At 37.8% G+C, this 17,563-nt stretch overlaps 1 protein-coding gene across 2 annotated transcripts in view; it reads right to left on the reverse strand.

The window, feature by feature from the left end:
* The window catches only part of GALNT1 (polypeptide N-acetylgalactosaminyltransferase 1), an 86,673-nt gene that overhangs the window by 51,696 nt on the left and 17,414 nt on the right, over positions 1–17,563 (reverse strand). Inside the window, exon 2 of one of the 2 annotated variants that reach the window (XM_038160340.1) lies at positions 9,450–9,619. The gene's annotated coding sequence lies outside the window, so the exon portion shown is untranslated. Of the gene's footprint in view, positions 1–9,449; positions 9,625–17,563 lie in introns of both variants that reach the window. The other variant, XM_038160329.1, reaches the window with a different exon arrangement.

Consider the following 17,563-nt stretch of genomic DNA (forward strand, 5'->3'; position numbering starts at 1 on the left):
CATCAGAAGCTATTTTTTAATCCATAGGTCAATTTTTTAATTGACCATTTGAAAAAAAATATCAATTATGTTTCTAAAAATGGTGGACCTTGGAATAAAGGCAGAATAACAAACATAGAAGTGGCTGACAACAGCTGAAAAACAAGGATGACCTTCATACACAAAGGCAGAAGCTATTGGTTCATGCCTCCTCTCCTACAAATTAACAGAATGCATTATACTTACAAAAGTAGAAGCTCTTGTGAGGTTAAAATCTCTCATCACATAAAAAGCAATACCAAAAATGGAACAACAGTTATGCACTCCAACTACAACTCAGTCAAACTGCTTACAACTGTATGGAACTACATGACTGTGTACTTGAACCTCTGATTCTCCCTATTCAGAATCACAGAATCATAGAATACTTCAGGTAGGAAGGGAACCTTCTTACCCAAGCAGTCTTTACTTCTAAACTTTTAAGATTAGCTGTAAATACTTCTACATAGTAAGGAAATAACATTTCTGAATTGAAAAAATTGGCTTTTAAAAAGTTTGGCTTTTAAAACAAGTTCTTTCAGTTGATGCAAGGAAGTTAATTGAAAATGCAATGTTATTTTGGTACCTATAGTTTTCAGAAATAACTATAGTCATTAAACTTCTGAAAACAGTTTATAATTTCACAAATCAGTGTTTAATGGTTTCTCAAATGAGTTTGTAAAAATGCCAAATTCCCTCAATACAGCATTTTTGAGAATGGAACAAAAGATTATTTACACATCTGCTCAAATGAAAACATTTGAAAACACTTAAATTACACTTTTTCCCAGTCATAGTCAGACCTGTTTAGATTGACTTTATGAAACCCTGTCTTGCTTGCAGGAAGAAACTGCAGTGGGCAAGGTTTCAAAAGACCAGAAGAAGAATATTTTAATCAAATAATAAAAGTTCACACCAATTCAATGCACAGATTTTGGATTTACGTTCTTTTTTTCACAGCAATTTTTGCTATGCAAGAAAAGGAATAAATTGATCCAGGAGGGAGATGAAAAATTCCCTATCAGAATATCATTGTAAATATTGCAAGAGCTCAAGAGGATAGCTAAAATTTGGAAATTAAGAACACAATAAAAGTACAAAGACTACTGCTGTCATATAACCAGCTGAGATTCACTAGATGTCTATTCTATGACTTTGAAGTAGATTTCAAATGTCTGAGGCAACAACTTCATTTCTCTGTTGTTCTACAGGTTGCATAAAAATTATCTAAAACCAGACATCTCATTCAGGGATTCTTCACACATTCTCATTCTCTCAACTGCTCTAAAACTTAAAATATACTTCTATTATGTCCAGTGAGAAATCAAAATACATTACTTAATATTGCCAATCCAAAACAAAAAACCAACTATACATCTTTTTACAGAACTGCTTCAAGTATTTGGAGCACATCATTAGCCCAGGTTAACTGCAACACATAAGAAAATGAATACACAGATATATAACACCCTGAAGCAAAGAGAAGTAGGTGTTTGCATGGGCATTAAGTTATTGGCTGTTGTTACAGTCCTGGCAGGTAAGTTCAAATCACTGCTATTCAAATCTTCTCCCTCTTAGACTAAACAGCAGAACTGCCTCTCATGACAGGTGCAGAATAGGCAATCCTTTTTGGAAAGCAGATTTAGAAGCCAAAAGACAGTTATTTCTTTTCCTGAAACAACTGCAGTCTTAAATTGGGTTACTGACACCTCAGATGCTGACAGAGAGCAAACATTCCTCTTCCAAGGCATAGCTACTATGCATGCACACTCTGGGAGGGCTACTGAGGGTGCCTGACTAAGAGAAACAGCCAGCTGGAGAATACAGGCAGTATTTTCATCACTGAGTATCAGAGGCAGCACAAAGACAACGAGCAATTCATGAGTGAAAAGCTTTGTTGTTAACAGCAGCTAAGAGATGATTTAAACACTAAGCTCATAAAGCCTTGACATGCAATAATTAATGGCTGAAGATGCATCAGTAAGACCTATTTGAGCCTTCTGCTACCCTTCACAGCAGCCTAGAAGGCTGAAGTGGACTAGAACCACTGGAATAGTTTTTCTTTTTGAAAGATTCACAGATGGTGACCCAGCACTTAGCTTTTTCAGCACAGCAACACTCCTGCCAATCAGCATCCCAGAGCTATAAACTGACTCCAGTTTGTAATAACTCCCTGAAGAGCTGTGTTAGCTGGTCTTTCAACCCCAACACTACAGGACTTTTAGAGAAAAATTGAGGTCACATCAACACAGGTGTTCTAGGTGAGGACCTCCATTTCCTCAAGAAAAACAATCTGTCATGTGAGGTACAGACTGTGCAAGTTTACCATTACTCAGAAGAAACAGCTTAAAACTAAGTAATTTTAGGCTCCCTATTGGATCTAAATGGTCTTTAAAGAAATTAAAAGCTGAACTACCCAAAATTTATATTGCAGTGGGGTAGTGTCACAGTAGTAGAGATTGGGCTATTAATACACTATTAGCTGTCTGCAAGGAAAAGCTGTGAACACCTCCACATGTTTTAGGCACTCAGTCTTGTGACAGGATGGAGCACAGTGTCAAGGCTTCTAGCCAAAAGCAGCATCACCTGGCCTTACAAGGCGTAGGTTCCTTAAGAAACAAAGCGTGCAAGCAGTCAAGGATTTCTAATAATCAAAAATCCATACATTTCCAAAAATTATTTTAAATAACTTGGCAAGTGTCAGTTGAGCTGTAAGTAGAATAGGCTACCTGATAGGACTTTTTTTCAAAGTTCAACTTCTTTCTGAAAAAAATTTAATTTAGTATTGTGAGCAAGTTTCTTTTGCACTAGCTTAGACTATGTGGAAGTAAAACCACAGAAAGCTGTTTCATATTCTCAATGCTCATATTTTCCGTCTTCCTTTACAATGTTTCTGCATGGTTCAGAAAATCGAATTGACTTCCAAAATGTTTTAAAAGTTCAACATTAACATGTCCAACAGCAAACTCAGAATTTACCAGCTGAGACAGAGCTAAAATAGATACTATCCTTATCAATAGGTCGCCCTTCAAACAAATGTGTCAAATGACAGAATTTTCTGCAGATTTTACTTCCTTCTGTCTGCACATGTCAACACTCAAAAATGTCAGACAGCATTTGCTTTTGAAGTATTTTGAGGAAATAAGCAAATTCTTCTTGAAAACAGCAATGAACACAGACGAAAAGGTCTCAAATTCACTCTGTATTCTGCATTCTGCTATTAAGTTAGAAGAGAAGAAAGCTAGAAACTCAGGTGTCAATATGAAAGAATTACAAACTTCAAGGAGAAATCCTTCACTACTTGAAGGTCAGGTGAATTCACCATCACAAAACTAGCAACATATTTTTCATAGACAAAAACTGATGCAGGCTCTGAACAATCAAATAAATAAATCTTACACAAGACATCTGTGACACCTTCCTTGTATGTTGTAAGAAATTATTAAATCTTTCAAGCTAAGTCTCAAATATTTAAAAATATCTAATCTCCATAAAGCTTCTGATTATCTTTTAGGTATGTATCAAAGCCACAAGCTAGAGTGGAATAAAATTGTTCATTAATTCTTCAAACACTTTTAAAGATGGCAGAAAATTACATAGGCAAATAGCCATCATTAAGGATGAATCACCAATGGGAAAGAATTTGATTTAAAGAAAAGCAGAGTAAGTTAATTAGAGAAGAAAAATATTATAGAGACTTCTGGAAACATTGGGTAAATTGCAGTCAATAGATTCAATCATCCTTTTGTGAGTAAGTGCAGAAACCTCTAATCCTGAAAACTTTCTACTGTAGATTAAAAATCCAGCAGGGAAAATTGAAAAAAAAATACCAAATAACTTTAAAGAACACTTTTTCTCTACCATCAGCATATGTGAAAAATATTCAAAATAGTGGTTTAAAAGAAAAGCTTTGAAATAAGCACAGGTAAAGAAAAAAAAATCATCATACATGCTGGGACTATAGGGTGTTTATCATAGAGAAGCTGGCTGAATTCTGCTCAGAGTAACTGCAGAACTTGCTGAAAAATCAAATGCAGGCAGATAACAAGTTAAAAACTGCTGAAAGGATAACACGTGTGACTAATGGTGAAGACTTGAAGAATTAGGATATAAAATTTGAAAACATACGGGTGACAATTACTTAACACAGGGGGTTCTACAATCACAACTAAAATGAAGAATGATATTGCAAGTAGAATGAAGAATGGCAAAGAATTCAAACATGTTAACAAGTTTTACCTCCCATTCCTTTAAAAGTGCCACTGTAGATAGTTTAAAATAAAAAATTGAAAAGTACCATGCTTTGTCATGTCTAGGGAAACACCCAAATTCTAACCAAAATAAGTCAGCACTTTTGCAGGGCTAAACACTTTTTGAAATATAGAGAAAACATCAGATCTCCACCCACAAAAGTCTAGCAACAAAAAAACAAAAAAGAAACAAAACCCAAACCACACAAACAAACAAAAAAAACCAAAACATGTGGGTGTTTCTCTTTCTCTAGAAAGAAAAGACTGATGAGATATGGTGGAAAAAAAAAAAAAAAAAAAAAAAAAAAAAAAAAAAAAAAAAAAGCTAGCACTGTCAAATTTTGGGATACATCAAATTTTTGCAATGTTTCTCCCAAAAACTTGTGCTCCTTTGCTTTATATCCATAGGCAAATAAAGTCTACCTAGAGAGCAAAAAGGCTGTATTTATAGAGAAAGGCAATGCAGCTTTTAGGCATACAATCCCAGATAAGCCTGTTCTCACATCACAAAGCTGTGTGCTCAGCAGGTAGCTTCTGCTGCTAACAACTGTTCTGTCCTTAATTAACACACACAGTATTGCACTACAGAGAAGACTCTTCACATCCATTTTTGCTTTCCCCCCTTAGATTCACTTGGTTTAGATGCAGTTTGTCTTAATTCTCTCTTTCCAGAGATCACTGACAAGACAAATTTGAGAAATACCACACTTTTAAGTCCTTTGTTTCAACTGTCAATCCATGCAAATGTACACATGGTATAAAAAGAACAACCATGAGATTTTCTTCAGCCATAAGACTCATTAATTTTTCCATCTAAAGTTTATTTCTAAAATAGGCAATATCCAAATGTTTGATTTTACACTGAAGAGGTGAACAAGAAGAAAAGAACTCTCAGATAAAAAGTTAAAAGGCAGAATAATAAATGCAGAGTTCTGGAAATTATTTAGAACTTGAGAACATTTTCAGGACTGACAAGGCAAGAAGAAACTGATATGGAGAAGTTGCTAGAATAGTTTTAAAGAAGACTGATATTGCAATGGCTCTTCTTCAGGACTAGAGTCCTGGATCTTTGTCCATGTGGAATCTTGGTCTTCAGCACTGGTACTGGCATCTGCACAGGAACTGAGCCTAAAGTCTAGAATTCAGACTTCAGGTGAGCTACAGAGGTTTATATGCTGATCTGTGATGCCTGACATCACAAGAGAATACACACAGGTATCAGTACTGCCCATTTTGGGCAAAGGCTTGCAAGGCTGGTTTCACACTGAAACATTCTCACCACAGAGTTCTACTCTCTCTTTACTTTTCAGTGCCTTTTTCCCTTTGCTATTCCAGCAAGCCAACTATGCCTAACTCTGGCAGGGAGCAGCTATGACCAATTCAGGTGCCTGCAAGCAGATATCCCCTCCTACCCCATTGCTCTTATACCTGCACCTCCTAGTTTGCTACCATACCAACAAAAATTAAGATAACAGGTAATGTAGAGACAGGATGGAAAAAGATCTGCTACTGCTGGACTCAACACTGTAAAAGAAGAGGAGGAGAAAGTGGCAGAAGAACCCACCTAGCTAAGAAATATAAAGCAGCCCATATGATTCAAAAGACCTGGGGCACACAGTACCCACCCATCCAATAAATATGTATCTGTAACTGTAAAAGTGGATAAATATGGGCCAAATCACAGAGATTTTAATTTATCATGCACATATTTCTTCCCTGCACATACTTTCAACTTCATTGAAAAATAAACATAAACTTTACATTCAAGTTCACATTTGGTCAAAAGCAGCACTATGGAAAAGATAAATTGACTTCCACAGAAATAAAAGTCCTATTTTGTTAATGGCTTTAAAAATCTGCACTTTTTTTTTAAAACAAAAGAACAAACTGGTCATGCTTTGAGTTCATTGATGGGAGAAAATGCTAAAAAATCAAAAATCAATAAAACTTAAAAATAATAGTTTTTACTTAGGCCATGGAAATTATTTAAACAAGGTCATTTTCAAAAGAAAATGCTAAGTTTTCATCATTCTGTAATAAATGCTTTTCAAACATTGCTGCATTTTATTTCTTGACTATTTCTTTTTGTTTCTTAAATATTTCTTAGGAAAAAAAATGGCAGATTCTCTCAGAAATTAAATTTCAAGACTATACTCTTAAAGCTAGTGATTCCAAAATATGTTTTTCATCTTGTCTAACTTGTAAATTTTCATCCTAGTTTGACAAATTTAAATAAAAAAATCATATCATGATATAGAAAATGCATCAGAGTAAGGTAAAAAAAAGTAAATAAAATTTAGAATTTTTTATTTGTTGTACTCTACAGCAGTCCAGAGAAGTCTGAAGAGTGGGATATGCAATTTGAGGCAGGAAGATTACTAGTTCACTTGTTTCCCCAGTTACCTATAAGTGTGATAACAATTTTCTGCATAGTTGCATAGGGAAAACAATCAGCAGAACATTCAGGAAGGCAGGTACGTATCAGACTTCAGTGAAGTACTTAAATTTCTTCAAATACTTTGGTGCTTATTACTTTGCTTTTTTTTTTTTTTCCCAGAAACTGTCAGGCACTTCATGAAAAAACAGCTAGTGTATTTAATTTGACATCAAATGATTTTTGAAGGTATAAAGCTTGTAGCAACTTGAGCTGTTTTACAATTCAAAATTAATTCCTGACTAGAAGCCAAGAGACAAACAGGTCACCATAAAAAAAGGTCAATCTGTCAGACAATATTAAAGAAAGGAATGGGATGGAACTGCTTTGGAAATTCAACTATATATTAATTGGAAATCAGGGAATTTGAGAAATAAAATCACTGCTAAAATTTCAATTAAATCAGAGATCAGATATTTTTTAAGACATCTTCTAAAATTCTGTGCTCCAAGACAACTGAAATTACTCTTCAATTCCTTTTCTGAAAGATTTTCACCTTCTCTGAAAGCTCTAGAATCTTTACAAGGAGAGATAGTAGATGTGCCTTAGAAGCCAGACCATGGTTAAAGATTTATCAGCACACTGCATAAGTAGCTGCTACTCCAACATGCCAGCCTTTTGCTCTGCCAGCAAACATCTACACAGCAACAAAGAAACTTCACCAGAGAACTGACACAACTGAAAAATAACCAAGAACTATTGTTTATTCAGCCACATTAGTCTCTGCAGACTCAGATCAATCAGGTATTCTCTCCAAAAGAAGTTATTTCTACTCAAATCTGTGATCTCACTAAACTCAGCACTAGTCAGCAACCACAGAAGAGGTGATTGGGCTACCATGAAAAAAAAAAAAATAGTGAAGATACCACTTGAGTGGCCAAAAGAAATAAACCCAGAAGTAAAAAATTTGCTCTACTTTTTTTCTTTTTTTCACCCTAGATTTTTTTTTATAAGCCTCTACTACTAAAGAGTATTAGGTAATAATTTTGGACATTTTCCTCTCCTCTAAATTGATACTTGTTCCAGTTATACCTATGGAGGACTGAATTTAAGACTACATGTTAGATCTTTTGAAGTTGACTGGAACAGGACCCACTCAAACATGAAACACACTTTTCCCATTTTACAATGCTGAACCTGAACCTCAGAACTGGACCCAAAGAGTCCTTCAGAACTCAGTCTGTGAAAACTAATCTATGAAAACTGCTAATAGGTTTCAGGAAAGAAAAAAATCAGGATGAAAAATTAGCACAAAATGACAACACCAATGATTCCAAGTGCAGGACACCAGTTAACACACTAAATACAACTGCACTGGTTAAACTTTTCTGCCAAAGGAAAGGGACCTGTCATACCACATCTTTGCTTGTCCATCCCATCAAACTTTGATTCTTCATCTTGCTTCAATCAAGCTTAAAAAAAGCATAGGAGATGCACACACAGAGGAGGCTTCAGAAGTACTTAGTTGTTAAACACCTCACTGCACAGCCAATGACTACACAGTGGTAGCTTAATAAATCATCATTGTCTGACAAGGACGCTTTAAAGGTACTGTGTTTGTTGTAGAAACACAGAAAATAAAACTCAGGCTTTCTTAGGTCATCTGGATGGAAAGTTGATCTAAATTCCAGTTCACTGGACTAAATAACTCTTTTCAAGATATTCTGAGAGGGTAAAGATGAATTTAGGATGAATTTAGATGATTAGGATGAATTGAGATGAATAATGAGGTCCTTTATCCACTTGGATACTATGCTATGCTTCCCAATACTCAGAGAAAACCACAGTAACAATTTAATTAGGTCTGCACTAATATCTAAAGGGATTCTTATGGAAACTTGTTTAACAGCTGCAGACAACTGAACTGGTCCAACAGGATGCAGAAGGAACAGTAAAATATGGAATATACATGCAGACTATTGACCCTGACTGGATTCCAGGTGCCCACCAAAGTCACTGTCTCATCCCTCCTCAGCTGGACAAGGGAAAGAAAATATAACAAAAGGTTTGTGAGTCAAGATAAGGGCAGGGAGAAATCTCTCACCATCAGGCAAAACAGACTCAAGATGGGGAAACCAGTTCAGTCCATTACCAATCAAATCAGAGTAGGATGAGAAATAAAACCAAATCTTTAAAAAAATTTCCTCATACCCCTCCCATCTTCCCAGGCTCAACTTCTCTCCCAATTTTCTTAACCTTGTCCTCCCCCAGCAGCACAGGGGAACAGGGAATGAGGGTTAAAATCAGTTCATCACGTCCTGGCTCTGCCTCTCCTTCCTCCACAGACAGAGGATTACTCACACTTCTCCCCTGCTCCCACAGGAAGCAGCCCTTGACAAGCTTCTCCAACCTGAGTCTTTCCCATGTGCTGCAGTTCTCCATGAACTGCTTCAGCATGGCTCCCTTCCATAGGGTGCAGTCCCTCAGGAACACTGCTCTAGCATGGATTTCCTATACAGTACCCCAGAGACTCCAGCACTGTAAGTGATAGGCTTGGTCTTGGCCAGTGGCAGGTCCCTCTGGGAAATAACTGGCATTGGTTCCACTGGACACAGGGGAAGTGTCTGGCAGCTTCTCAGAGAAGAAGCCTCTAAGTAAACTAGCAAAACCTTGCCACACAAGCCCAGTGCGATACAGTGACAAAGCACACGTGCAGTCATTAAGAGGTCCCTTTGCTCTGAAACACACCCAAAGCAGACAGACCCGGCCAAAGCGCCAAAAATTCCTGGAACACGTTTTGTACTCACCTCCTCTGCAGGTTTACAGCCATCTGGATGGTCCACTAGCACTGGAGGCAAAATCATGACACATTGCTGCAGAGCACCTGTGGCAGGAACCATACAGCAACAGATTGGCCTAGGCCATTCCAACATGAACGTAGAAGCAAAAGAGGTATTCCACCAGAAAGGTCTTAAGGCTGTCCTAGAGGAAAAACATAAATTCAGATAAGTTCCTAGCTCAGTACTGGCAGAGCCTGAGGTGCAAGGGGAGGAAAGTTTCCCATTTAAGATTTCAAAATCTAAAATCCCTTGCAAGGAAGAAGGAGTCAAAGACTGTTTCTAAAAAGAAGCAGTGAACTGTGCTTGCGAGGAAAACAACATATGCAGGGAAGAGTGGAGAGGTGGAACAAGTCATCAACATTTTTTAGCCTTCCAGATGATATGATTTAAGTGGGAGGACTGCCTGTCCTCCCAAATAAGCTGTTATCTATTTTTGAGTTCTATATATGTCGTTCTCTATCCAATCATGAATACTTAGCACAACAAACTATGAATTGTTCTCACTAAGGCAAGAAAACAGCCTCCTCAAAAAACAGCACACATTCACATGAGCATCTCCCCAGATGATCACTCTTTTGGACTAAATCTTCCCATACATATTCTAGTTTATAGATGTAGGGGTTTTTACATTCTTTCATCTCTCGCCCACAAGTTAAACATTAGCATTTATAATGACAGCTTTTGGAAAAAAAAGGTGTTATTACAGTAACACAGACTTGACGCTTAAGAAGCAACGTTCTTTCACTTCTAGAAAAAAAAAAGTGACACCTGAAAAATGATGCCTGAGCCTTTCCAAGTTTTATCCATTAAAACTGCAGCAATACTGAATGAATTCCTTCAAATCTCTGCCTTTGCCCAGTTAATACAGCAATGTCTGAAGGAAATTCTAAACAGCTGAAAAGTAAAGAATATGTCTTAACATCCAAGAGAGATTTGTTCAATTTTTAATGCAATTGAAACTTGTCTACACTTAGGTAATATTTGCCATATATTATTCAAGGTTGTATCTTACACTTGCCATATTATATCTGAACCTACTAAGCTAGTCAAGTTTCTTGCTCTGCCTGTTTAAACTGTTACCTCTAGGTATCTGTCCAGGTGAAAAACTCTGTACAAAGGAGAAGAAAAATAAAAGTTGCTGATACTATGGTAACACAACAGTATGCAGAAAGCATATGGTAAGGAAGGCTAAGATTGGCAGTGATAGAAAAGATGTTTGTCAACCACCTAATTATTAATTATTGCCCCAATACTGAAACAGATAAAATCAGTGTAATACTTGGCAGCTTCCTTTTTTTTGCATACCAAAGTAGAAGGGGAAAATGCCTTGGCCTAAAGTCTGATTATTAATAGAACTGGCCAAAGATCTCCTTGAAATGACAGCAATTTGTACCAAATCTGAAAAAAAAGCAGGGAAGTTTCAACAGCCAGAAAAATATGATCCAAGCCATATCCAGCAGGAAACCTAACATAAATAATGTTTGTTTATTTTCTGAACATGTTAATGTAAGAGATCATGACATCATTCTGAAGAGACCCAACCTCCTTTATCAAAGCAAATTAGCTGTCGCCTTCAAGAGGTTAAACAGATTTCTATGATATATCTGACTAGGCTCTACACACTGTACTGTAACATGCAATACACCCACACAAAACAAAACAACAACAACAAAAAAAAAGACTGTTGCTTATGTTAAATTAGCCTTATTAACTTTTTGTGTAGCACTTTTCTTCACTAAAACACAAGTGCCTTACAGAGGTGGGTGGAGACCACAATCCATTTTTACCTATGGAGATACAGGCCTGTTACTGGCCAAGTGGCTGGCAAGTCTGGGAGCAAATTTTGTTCTACCTGCTCTAAAGTTTAAACTGAATTATCTCTCTTTACATCTCTCTGGTTAGATGAAGATCCTTACTTTAGTGATTTTGCTAATTTATATATTTTTTCAAAGGATTCTAAGATTCTTTACTCAGTGCTGTCCAGATACTGACTAGAAGCAGTCCTTATAAAACACAAAACCAGAAGCCAAACAGTGAGAGGAGGACACAGAGGGAATGGCCCATGTTGCCATTAGTAAGCAAGGCACAGCTACCAAGGGCAGATGTACACTTATTTGTAGCGAGCTTCCACACACTTAAAAGCTTATTATTTCCCTTGATCTTTTCTTTGGGTTACAAAAATGCCAATTCAATCATTCCTTCTGCACACAGCACCTTTTTTAAATCATCAGTCATTACACTCCTGAGACAAATTAAGTGTGCCTACATCATTCTTGAAGTACAATGGCCAAAACAGATACAGTACTTGAATTTCACAATACAGAACAAAGCAAAAGTTTCAACTCCACATCCTCCAGATTATACCACCAATTAGTCATGCCAATACATACACACACCTCTTCTTTGTCAATCATACTGCAGTGTCAGCTCTCATTTTATAATGCATGGTGAGGAATGGAGTGGCAGGAGAAACTTAACAGATGTTCTCCATATTTTATTTTGACCTAAATATAAAATATTCAACTTATTCTTCTAAATCAAACCCTGTTCTCCCAAGCCATCTTTTCAACATTTAAGATTTTTCTGAATTGCCATCCCACCTTTGTGTAACTGCATTTATTCCCAAACACGTCTTTAGATTTCATAACCTTACAGTAATTAGCCAGTATGAACAAGAACAGTTAGCTGAAACAATTTTACAAAATCCCATACAATATGCTTTTTCCTTGCTACTAAAGAGAACTACTGAAAAACCTCTGGCTACTGTTAACCTAATGAGTTTACACATATCCTAAAATAGCTTTTTTTATCTAGGCTGTATTTCCTTAGTTTGCTCTGTAACCGTATCACATGTGGCTTTCTCCAGTCCACAAGCTTCCTGTTAGAGAGGATATTATATTGCCTTGACTATGCATTTCTGATCTTCACAGAATCATAGAATGGTTTGGATTGGAAGAAACCTTAAAGACCATCCAGTTCCAACCCCCCACCACAGGAAGGGACACTTTCCACCAAAACAGGCTGCTGGAGCCCATCCAGTCTGGCCTTGAATACTTCCAGGGACTGGGCATCCATAACATCTCTGGGCAACCTGTTCTCATGCCTCACCACCCTCACAATAAAGTTCTTTTTATATCTAATCTGTATCTATCCTCTTTTAGTTTAAAGCCATTACCTGTTGTCCTATAATTAATTATCTGTCCTGGTAAAAAGCCCCTCCCCAGCTCTCTTTTAGCTCCCTTTAGGTACTGGAAGGTCTAAGGTCCCCCTGGAGCCCTCTCTTCTCCAGGCAGAAATCTCTCAGCCTGTCTGCACAGGAGACACGCTCCAGCCCTCTGATCATCTTGGTGTTTCTCCTCTGGACTCACTCCAGCAGGTGCACACGGTTTCTTTGCTGGAGGCCCAGAGCTGGACACTGCACGGCAGCTGTTGTCTCACCAGAGCAGAGGGGCAGAATCCCCCAGCCCCTTGCCCTGCTGCCCACGCTGCTCTGGATGCAGCCCAGGGCATGCTCATCCTTCTGGGCTGCGAGTGCACATTGCTGGGCCATGTTGAGCTTCTCATCCACTAACAAATTACTCCCCACCTAACCTATATTTGTATCCCAGGCCAATTCCCCATCCCCCCACCTCCTGCTTACATACAGGGCCTGATGTTCCATGGTATGGAATATCCCTTTGGCTAGTTTGACTCAGCTGAACCAGCCATGCTCCCTCCCAGCTTTTTGCACACCCCCTCACCGTCAAGAGCATGAGGCACTAAAAATTCCTTGCCTTGGAGTAAGTCCTACTTAGCAACAATTAAAACATCAGTGTGTCATCAACATAATTCTCATACTGAATCCAAAACACAACCCTGTACCAGCTACTAAGAAGAAAATTAATTCCATCACAGCCAAAACCAGGACATCACTTGAAAATGAAGAAAGGTTTATTTGAAACTTATTTAAACCTAAACAGATTTTAGCCAGTCAATCTAAAGTGCTGACCAGATTCACAGCCACAATGTTTGTAGAGTGTAAAATATAACTGTTACATATTCAAGCAAGTGGCTAAACTGAATAGTCTTAATATTTGCATTCCTATTAGGCACAGAACTTTCTTCTGATACATTTAATGTTTAAAACAGCAACAATCATGCAGAGCTATCTATGCCCAATGAAATAGCTATCTCTACTTGTCACACTCCACTTACCACTTTCACCTCTTCCTAAGTATAATACGGATTGACTGTGCAATTTCTTAGCCACGCAGTACCTTTCTAGTCTGTGCAGTCAATTTCTTTTGTATTCGGTGAAACACCTTCCCACACATACAAAATCATGCATGTGCCATAAAATATGGAGCCAACTCCACTGCATCAAGTTTTTTTTCTACCAGCTCATTACAGCTGTGTGACCCCACACAAGGTCAGAAAAATCAGTGCAAGAGGCTGAACAGAAAAGCATTAAATTATTAGGGTGCCATTAAACTCTGAAGAAAACAGATTTGTAACACTGAGAAAACCACATCGTGTTCCTGTTGTTCCTGAAGTGACCAAAAATACATAAAAAACCCAGAGTGTACAACAAAACAATCACAGTTTTGTTTCATAAGTCTCCATGGCTTTATCTTATACAGAAAGGGGGAAAAATAATTTGAGTAAATCTTTCTTAAGGGAGACAACTCAAAGATTTTTTTTTCCTGCATGCACTTTGTTTCAAAAAAAAAAAAAAAAGATTCATAGGTATCATTTATAATAGAAGCAGCAAAACCATAAAGACAGGTATTATGTTTAACAGCTGTTAAGTATACACTGCTATCATATTATCTCGCCAAATCTTAGGAAAAAACTGTCAAGGCAACAGTTGCTTTGATCAGACTGACATCTAAAATGCATGTCACTGCTTTTCTTGGCCTTCACTAACAGGTTGTTCACCAACTAAGCAATGATTCTGGCACACACAGCCATGCAAACAATGCAGAAGCACCTTCTTCTCACAGATCTCCTGCTGCCTGTGGGGACAGGGACTCAAAGCAGCACAAGCCAACACAAGCAGTGTATGATAGGGACCAAAAGGGATTGAACTCACAGAGGTATTTTGAAGTTAGTATGAGTTTTAGAACTCAGCTGTAAAATGCACCCCAACCAAATCAAGACTACTGAAAAGCTCTATTTCATGTTGCTTGAGAGCACTACACTGCTGGAAAGCACCAGAAAAACACCAAAGATACAAGACAGACTACTGTTCTCACCAGTGAAGTGTATACTGTCATATTCAGCATCATAACTATATCCCTTTGGACTGTAACAAATGATTACTCAAAAATCAGGAGAAGCACTGCAGGTTTGTAAAGGTGATAGAAATCTTTCTTAACTATCATGATTCAAAAACATTAGCAAGGCAATCAGCAAAACCAGTTTATTTTGATAGCATTAACTTACATCAGCTTTAAGTAGGAGCACAGAGCATCAATCCAGACATGCTTGCCTCCAGTGGGACTATCAACAAAGAGTTGTGTGTTGACTGCTGCGAGCTGGCAGACACCCTCTGCACCTTCTCTTCAGCCACCAGGAAACACTACCCTCATTGTTTCACAAGTATGCAAAGCAACCAGCACTGGTGTGTATGGAGGATGTGAGCCACAGTGAAAAATGCATTAGACACTTCTCAGCCCCTTCAGCTGACAAAACATTCACTATGAAGGAATTCAGAAGCCAAAAAAAAATTAATGTTTGTGTCAACTAAAGTGTTTTGTTGGCATTGTTTGTTTATAAAGAGTGGGTAGCGTAGTTTTCCAGTAATGTTTCCATTGTATTAGGCTATGAAAACATAAAGACTGAGCTGTACTTTGCTCTAAAAATTCCACTTGCCTATCCAATTTCAACTGCAGTCTTGTCCTCTCACCCCTTGCTGGGAAGAGCTCAGGTGGGACCAGCAGCAGATGCACATCCCTGGCACAGCAGACAACACATTTCCTGTGTAAAGAGCACTGACTTTGGACCTCACACGCAACTCTTCACCACAGGTTACATGAAGCTCAGGAGACATCAGATGGTTATCACTCACTCTAAGAGATCAAGTCATCTTCCTCAGAAAACACGAGTATGGCAGCAGCCTCAGACCCAGCAGCAGCAAGCAGGCAGGATCACCAGCCCCTCCAGGGTACAAACCAGCAGTAACCCCAGCTACACGTGTGTGTGCATGCATAGCCATGTACACAATGTGAAATGCTTCACTTAGTTCTTACAAATGCAGCTCAGTTTCCATTTTCAGAATACTGCTCTTTGCTAGAAAAAATGTACATAATATTAACACTGGCAAACGAGGGCCCCTTCAGCTGAGAAAGATGGGGCTTTAACATTTTCTAGTCTTCCCCAACTCATGAGAAAAGACTAAATGTTTCCAGACCTACTGAGTAAAACCATCCTATTTAATAATGAATGCAAAATAGCTAAATACATAACTACATTAAAATCAATGACAGCTGCCCTCATAAATTTTACATTCTGTAAAATTGCATGCCCTATGATCAATGTTTTTTTCAACAGCAAGCAGAGGGCTTCAGGAGAGCTGCTTGCTTTATTCTAGGTTTAATATTCAAATGAATAATCTGTAACCTCCCTTTCTCTGATCTGATGCAAACACCCAGACAGTAGTAAAGCTTACAGGTGTGGATGGCACAGAAGAACAGGATTAGGGAAAAAATGTTTATGAGTTATTACCACACCCATTTTAATAATTTCCACTGATAATTACTAATGGAACTACAGAGTGAAATAACTACAAATATTTCCTATTACCTCAGAGACGATCAGAGGGATCCAAAGTTGCAGACATTCAAATATATAGTCTTAAAAGACCACAACCTCTGCCTTCCATGGGCCAAGAAATCAGTTTCCAAGTGTTAACAACTGCAGGATAATAAAGCTAGAGCAACTCTATCTTATATGCAGAGAAAGAGAACTGAATTGTTCTACTTCTAACCAAAGGCTTAGATTTTTTGAGTTCACACACACAGAGTATTATGGCAGGAATGATAGCACATTACTTAGAGTGAGAAAAGTGGGAGGGGGAGGTAACTAAGCAAGATCCTGAGACTTGCCATTCACAAGAGGCAGTACTTGAAATAAATCAACCAGTAAATCTGCAAAAGCAAATGTCGCATTTACACAATGCTTCTCAACATTTACAAAGGGCATCAATGATCTTAATATTTTCTCACAAAGATAATAAACAAAGTGCTAAGTGGTAGAAAATCCCCAAAGTAAAACCACTGCTCCACATATCTAATTATGTCTCTTTGGACACTGAGAAATCATTTCTTGCAGCACTCTGGCATGAGACAGGCATGAGACATATTCAGCTCTATAGCTTCATTGCAAAAGAAATATAAATATTGGAGTTCTAAATTAAATCATTTGTGGCTGTACACGAAGCTAAAAAAGGCTGTTTACATATTTACCAACTTAGGAACCAAATGAAACTATAAAAAGCCCCTCACAAATCTAACAGGAAGTCGTTTCTTGCACTATGTAATTAGCACTTGTTAATCAAAGAGGAAAATGAGAAAACTGTATTCTTGTCCTCAAGCTTTTATTAAGTCTTAAATCATCAAACATTGCAATATTAGCCCCCAGTAAGTACTGGAAATCTCAGAGACAGCTGTTTAAGAGGTGAACAAGCACATATTAACTCTGAAGTCTGAAATAACACATTGCTTATTATTAGGAGGACTTTAACTCAGGGAACAGACAAGTTTACAGTACACAAAAGTAAACCTTTAGAAAAAAGTTACCCTAGGGCACAGAAGTAATACAGACAACCTCCCCTGGGGGGGGGGGGGGGGGGGGGGGGGAAAAAAAGTCTGGCCTAGGGACTCAGTCCTTTGAAAATATTAATGTTCTATTTAAAAACAAAATTTTGTGGTGAGGGAAATAAATAGTGAAGAGGGAATGGTTTTCTGACTTCTGCCAGATTTAAAGCTTTTCAGTAAGACTGTCTGTCAGTGTCAACAGGAGAAAACATACCCAAACCAACAAACTGCTTGGCTGAGCATATGTCTTCATGCACAAATACCAACCCTCCCACAGAAATTCTA

The sequence above is a fragment of the Motacilla alba genome, chromosome 2 (genome assembly GCF_015832195.1).
Source record: "Motacilla alba alba isolate MOTALB_02 chromosome 2, Motacilla_alba_V1.0_pri, whole genome shotgun sequence".
In the NCBI taxonomy this organism is placed as follows: domain Eukaryota; kingdom Metazoa; phylum Chordata; class Aves; order Passeriformes; family Motacillidae; genus Motacilla; species Motacilla alba.